General features: G+C 56.3%; 1 protein-coding gene across 1 annotated transcript in view; it reads right to left on the reverse strand.

Moving 5' to 3' along the window:
- Nucleotides 1-524, reverse strand: part of PTPRF (protein tyrosine phosphatase receptor type F) — a 79,267-nt gene extending 78,743 nt beyond the window's left edge. The window contains exon 1 of the mRNA XM_045291816.1: nt 465-524. The gene's annotated coding sequence lies outside the window, so the exon portion shown is untranslated. The remainder of the gene's footprint in view (nt 1-464) is intronic.
- Between the last annotated feature and the right edge of the window lie 6,225 nt (nt 525-6,749).

The following is a 6,749-nucleotide window of genomic DNA, read 5'->3' on the forward strand; positions in this document are numbered from 1 at the left end:
GCCCCCCCAAGAAGTCACCGACAGTGTCCGGTGGCAACAGCCTTTTCTACAAACACAGGGTGAATGGAAAAGCACACCGATCCTGGTGTGACTCCCAGGATGTCCCCTCGAAGCCTATTTCACACCTACAGCAGCTGACAAGCTGAATATCACCCCTCCTTCCCCCCACACCCATCAACCTCTCGAGCCAGAAGCCAGTCACCATCCCGACACCTTCCCTCCCTCATGCCCCACATTGAAGCCTTCCCCGTGTCCTTTCTACTCCACTTCCCTAAATAGCTCTCAAAACATTCTACCACTTCCATCACTGCCCTCCCAGGCCGGACCGCCGTCACTGCACAATCAAAGGTACATGGGGGTCGTTTTTTGCAGGATGATGACCCTGTCTTGGCTCCACCGGCTATGGGTCAAAATCCAAGCGGGCAAGCCTGGCCCACCCTGGTGACACCCTGGGGCACACTCACCGAGTCTTTGCTTGCTCACACCAGTCACTCCTGGTGCACAGTGAGCACCAAGGGCAGGGCACCGGGGCCTCCACAGCTTCCTGGAGGAGGAGGAGGAGGAAGAGGAGGAAGAGGAGGAAGAGGAGGAGGAGGAGGAGGAGGAGGAGAAGGAGGAGGAGAAGGAAGAGGAGGAGGAGGAGGAGAAAAGATCAAGAACTTCATCATGGTAGTATATGCAGCGACTCAGAAAATCATTCAAAACTTGCTGCTTATGGAGAAAAACCAAACCAGATACAGAATTATCCCTGTCGGATAATCTCCATTGAGTAAGAATGCTCATTGGCATCACACCTCCTGAGACACTCTGCCAAGCAACAGGCAAACAGCCACGAACCACACACCTCTAATCCCTGACCCGGGAGTATGACCAATGTCCAAACGCTTCAGTATAAGCCTTGAGGTCCAGCAGAGTTGGACAAGGCCATACCTGGCTGAAGCAGGTAAGCTCCCCTCTTGCCAGTCAAAGCTCTTATGATTCTCAAACGTGTCCATGCTGTAGTCCGCGCTAGGAACACCACTCATTCTTTTCCCGAACCCACTCCAGGGGTCTTGCATACAACGGCACCTTCTTAAGGGTGCCCCAGACGACATCAGAGCAACGTGGATTTCCGCCCCACCTCCGGAATATCACCAGTGTGAACACTTAGTTACATGGTTACGAGTCAGGTCTGTTTGCCCTGACTGGAAGCTCAGCCAAGAGCTGCCAGGTTCAGGTCCATATCCCTAGTTCCCAGAACGCCTGGCAAGTAGTGAGTGTGTTCAGTCACCACCAGCTGAATGACTGGATGAATGAACGAATGAGTTCACAGAAAACAGGCTAGCCTACAAGAGCACACACCCGCATACACACCAGCCTTCAAAGAAGCTTCAGAAGCAATATTTATTTTTGACTTTCTGCTTCTCTATAATTTCTAAAATGAAGGTGTGCCCCTGGGTGCCTCCTCCGCTGGCACACACGCAGCGACACAGCCCAGCCATTCCCATCGTGGGCACCATCCTGGGTGGGGGCAGGGGTCGGATATGCCCACACATCTAATCACCATCTCCCCACGGCTCAGCTGCTTGGTGCTGCTGGTGCCCACTCGACTGGGGCTGCACCTCATGGCGGTTTCTCTTCAGCTGGATGCCCCCGCATGCACGGCGGCCCCCACCCCACGCAGCTCTGCCTGCCATCCTTGACTCTCCTGGACGCCGACACACAGAACAGGCTGGGGAACAGAGGTCACAGAAGCCACCCTCTTCACCAGCTTGGGGGACCAGCCTCCTTCACCTAGGAACCGTCGCTCAAGACCAAAGGCTCACTCTGACCAACTCCAAATGTGTCTGGCCGAACCAGAACCATCCTTAATGGCGCTGTAGCGCACACCCCATCCTGCCCCTGCCAAAAGCAACAGCCCTGCGCCTCGGGGTGGCCACATGCTGACCTCCTCCCAGTTCACAAAGTTCCCTGTGGCCACTGCTCCCAGGCTGCCGGGCAGGTCTGGCCAGACAGACCAGCTTCCGTGTCCCCAACTCAAAGGCCCGTTTGTCTGGAGATGCCTGCTAAGGGTCTGAGTGCTAGATGTGAGGTAGCTGGTGTCACAGCTGCACAGAGACCCCGATCCTGGGCAGGACAGAGTCTGAGGTAAGGAACAGTGGAGAAGTACCGGGCCTTGTGCCTGGACACTGACCCGGACCTAAACAGAGTGGGCACCACCTCCAAAGCCAGGTCTAAGGACGGACAAAACAAACACATGTCCTGGCACGCGGGGAAGGCCTGAAATAGTACCTGCAACCACATGCCAGTCCAGGATGAATCTGGCATGGAAAAGGCCTGGATTAAGCAGTTGGAATCACCCCTCCGATTCACCGCTCGTGGTCCTCAGAACCGAGGTAGACACACTGGGACGGAGCCCAGAGTGATCAGGACTGCCAGGGACGCCCCAAGGAGCCAGCACTGACGCAGGCAATCCAATTAGAAAGGTGCTCAGGATCAGGGCAGATCCCCATCAGGAATCCATCGTGTTAGCTGGCCCCCAGCAGGCCCCCCTCTAGAGGGTCGGCAGTCACACCCCAGGTCAGGTAAGAAGGCGCCTTGGTACTTCCCAGGGGCAAGTCAAGATCCAGAGGGGTTCCGATAGCCCTCCAGCAGCCCCCAGAAGTTCAAGCCTCACCAGAGTCCTCTGGCGCCGAGATGGGACGCAGAGACCTGGTGGGCACGGGGGACCTAGAGCTGGGACCAGGCAGGGTAGGAGGAATGGAGAACCGCGCACCCTAAAGTTGCCTCTTCTCAGACCCCCCATGCCATCCACATCCTATGTGTGGTCTCTTCCCCAGGGCCTGTCCCAGTCTCCTCATGCTTGTCTACCTAAAGGCCAAAAACACACCTGGCAGGCCTCAACAGTGCCACCAAGGTGAGCTGAGCACTCTCCTTGGGAAGATGCTCCCCCTGCTAATCTCGGTTCAGAATTACAACTACTTGGGGGAAGCAGGGTAGAGATTTTAACTGTAACTCCAGGTTACGGTTCACCCTACTCTTACTGAGGACGGTCACAGTAGCCTATGTTAGTAATGACGACATAAAGAATAAGGAGCCTTTGGTGGCGCTGTGCGTCAGGCACGGGCTGCTCCCTGCAGAGTTGGTGCTATAAACCCACGAGCCCTTCTCTGGGAGGAAGATGAGGCCGTCTGCTCTCGCTAAGACCCGCAGACTTGGGAACCCTGCACAGGGCTGCAACGAGCGGGCGGCAGTGAGTTTGGTCCTGTGACGCAGTGTTCAAGCACTCACTCGACTGCTCACCAGAGAGTTGGGGTTCAAATCCCCCAGGCTCTCCTTATAGAGCTTTAGTCTTAGAAACCGATGGGGGTTTCTACTCTGTCCTACAGGGTCACAGGAGTCACGACAAGACCTAACTGCAGTGGTTTGGTTTGGGCAATGGGTTTTTGGGTTTCACTAGCTACCAGTCTTGCTTTGATCCTTATGACAAACTGCATCATTAAATCCATTTAACAAATGAAGAAACTGATTTGGAGATGCTAAGCAATGTTCTCAAGGTCATCATGGTGGTCAGCGGCACAGGGAGGGGCTGCCGAGGGGCTGCCCCCCCCCCAGCTGAGAGCTGACAGCATCATCGCTGAGGTTTGATGCTGTCTCCTCTCTAGGATGATGGCTCTCCTCCCTCTCATGCACTTCCCAGACCTTTCTCAAGCAGGGTCTTCTCCCCCAAGCTCCACATCCTTCTAGCCACACCCTTCTGGAGCCTAAGGCCGCCTGCCGGAGGGTCTGAGCTGGGCTGGGAACCATTAAGGTCGGCAAGGGCAGCCATAGGGCCGTTTGGAATTGTGACGGACTCTGTGGCAGTGAGTTGGGTTTTTTGGTTTTCCTGAGCCTGAAATGCCCCAAGGGCCTCACAGAGGCATTAGAGCGGAGCTCACCAAATGCCCCTCCAACCTACCTCTCCTGGCCAAGCCCCTAGAGCTCAGGAAAGGCCCCACCCAGTCACTCCAAGGAACCGGGATTGCTTCTCTCGCGCTCACCCTCACCTCTAAGAAACCACCTGTCCTGACAAAGGTGTGCCCTAACCAAGTAATCAGCATCTCTCATATGAATCGCGTGACCTCCTCCTTCACCGTGCTTCCTGTCTCCCGCCACTTCCTGAAGTCAAAGAATCCCCTTCCAGAAACAGAAATCGAGCCAGAGCACACTGCATACCATAGTCCAAGCATCAAGCCCCGGGTTTCTCCCCTCTCTTCTAAGAGTGTACTCAGCTACCTAACAGGGCCCTAGAGTCAGAGATCTGCTGTTTCTAGACACAACACCTTTGAATCTTTACTCATACCTGTTTTCTCTTCCTAGTGCTCGTTCTTTTTGACTGGCAAACTCCTACTCATCTCTCAAAACCCAGTTCAGAGAGCTCCTCCTTGCCCTTCCCTGGGGCACATTTTCCTGGGACCTGTGTACTACCCGGGGCCTTTTGTTCATCTCCTCCAGCCTGCTAACCTCAGTTTGGAACTGCGGCTCTTTCCAGGGAGCAGGCACCTCGACCTCAGTAGCTCCTGAGGGGTTTAGTCCTGCAACCTGTCGGACAGCACCTAAGCGGCCAGTGCCTGAGCTCAGTCAGCAATTGACAGGAAGCTGCAGAATTACTCTGCACTCCGGAGACGCAATCTGTATTGCCAGAGACTGAGCTCCTCGAAGGCAGGGACCTGGCCAGGCCCAGAGCGGAGCGGGACACTAGGGAAGCCTGCCACAACGAATGAAGCAATGCCACGCGGTTCCCTCCGGATCCTCTCACAATGTTTGGATTAGCCACCCCACTTTTTAAGAGGTGACACTAAGACTCAAGGATGAAAGTACTTCCTTGAGGTCTCCACTCGGAAAGTGGCAGAACTTCAGAGTACCTCCTAAACGTTATCTCAAGAGTTCTAAAGGCCCTACTTCCCCCTGAGCATGGACTCACCACCTGGCACCAACTGCCAGGGCCTGTATTTTGTTGCACACTGACACAAACCCTAAAGGAAAAATAACCACATACATATACACACATATGTAAACATACATATTATATATACAGTCTACCCTTGCTGCAGCCCCCAACCCAAACCACCCCACTCTCCTCTCTTGGAATCTTATCCGCCCTCATGTTTGTGCACAAGGCTGGACAGAGGACAACCATTCACTGCAAGAGGAAAGAGAGGGGAAGAAAGGAAGGCAACATGGAGACCCTTTCCTTGTTAAAGGACAGGAAAAGGGTAAGCAAAGAAGAGAACATTCCAAATAACACGGGGGAAACTGAGCAAGCAGGGATGCAGAAGGAGGTGCATGCAAAAGGAGGAGCAAGGCGGTGGGAGTGTGCACACACCCCTGCCCCAGCATGTGCACAGGTGCACCGTGAGCATGGAAGCTAGCCTGCAGAAGTGGTATGCAAGCCAGCATTTTCCTGCATACGGGCTGATGTGGGGCCTAATGTGCAAGAGCAGGACAGGAAGGCAGGTGGGGGCTGGGGTGGGGGTGGAGGGGGCAGGTGAGTGTGGGAATGAAGGCCAAGGGTGTGAATATGGCCTGAGCTCAGGCCTGAGGGTGTGAGAGGGCTCTTCTTGTGGGGGAGGGGGGTTACACCTGCTCCTTCTCCAGGCCCTGACTCCACACAATCAGGAAGAATTGGATTTCCTTGCTCCCGGATGCAAGAGTTAATAAGAAACCAAGCACAGAATTCCCTGGTTTCCCGTCAGAGCCACCCTCTGGATCCCTCCCCTTCTCGGGGAACCCTCATCACTGAGGATCCCCCTAGAGCCACCCAGAGCTCCTTTACAGGCCTCCCACCCCAACGCCCTTCCCTGGATTCCCTGCCAGCCCCAACACCCGGTCACTCTGGATCCCTGTCCTTGTTCTTCCGAACGGGAACCCTCACCGCCAACATGCAGCAACTGGCCCTGCTCCCCTCGGGCCTCTCACAATCCAGCGAATCCCCTCACCTTGGCACCTTCCCTCCCAGTTCTTGGCTGGCAGGTACAGTGCTCCCCAGCCCCCACCCTGCTCCAACTCAGGGGCCCTGGACAGGGGTGCAGAGGCCCTGGAGAAAGGCAAGCCCCTCCCCCACAAGGAGTGGAGGAACCAGAGGGGCAGCATTCCTGAGAAATGGGGGAGGGGGTCTAAGCAGAGGGTGGGGTACAGAGCCGCTGTTGGGTGGGTGACAGAGATGCCAAGAGACACTCCGGAGAGGCACGAGGCAGCGAGACACAGAAACGGGGGAGGAAGCACAAAGGCGATGAGGGAAGAGGGCAGAGAGACCCAGGGAGCGGCGCAGACCGACCTGGTAGAGGGAACACACAGACCAGGGAGACCGGAGGCCTGGGAGGGAGCACGGAGCCCCAGGGGGGAGAACCCAGAGACTGGGGGCGGGGGCAGAGACGGGAGAACCGAGAGACACCGGGGGAAGACCCAGAGACTGGGGAGGGAGCTCAGGGACCCGAAGGGGGGGAGGGCAGAGACCAGGAAAGAGACTGGAAACCCAGGAAGCGCGCATGGAGAGCTGGAGACGCTAGGATTAAGATGGGCGTGAGACACACAAGGAAACCGAGCCAAACGCCGAGGCAGGGACGGAGACCAGGGCCCTGCGAGGGGGCAGGGGCACGCCGCGACGGGACGGGACGGGACGCGGGGCGGCGACTGCGTGAACTTTCTGGAGCAGGTCCGAGTGGACACGTCCTCCGGGATGGGTGGCTCCGGGCCCCTCAGAACGTAGCACCGGAGTGTGTGTGTGTGTG

Source organism: Echinops telfairi, unplaced genomic scaffold, assembly GCF_000313985.2.
Source record: "Echinops telfairi isolate 266 unplaced genomic scaffold, ASM31398v2 ScPeMD7_443;HRSCAF=831, whole genome shotgun sequence".
In the NCBI taxonomy this organism is placed as follows: Eukaryota; Metazoa; Chordata; class Mammalia; order Afrosoricida; family Tenrecidae; genus Echinops; species Echinops telfairi.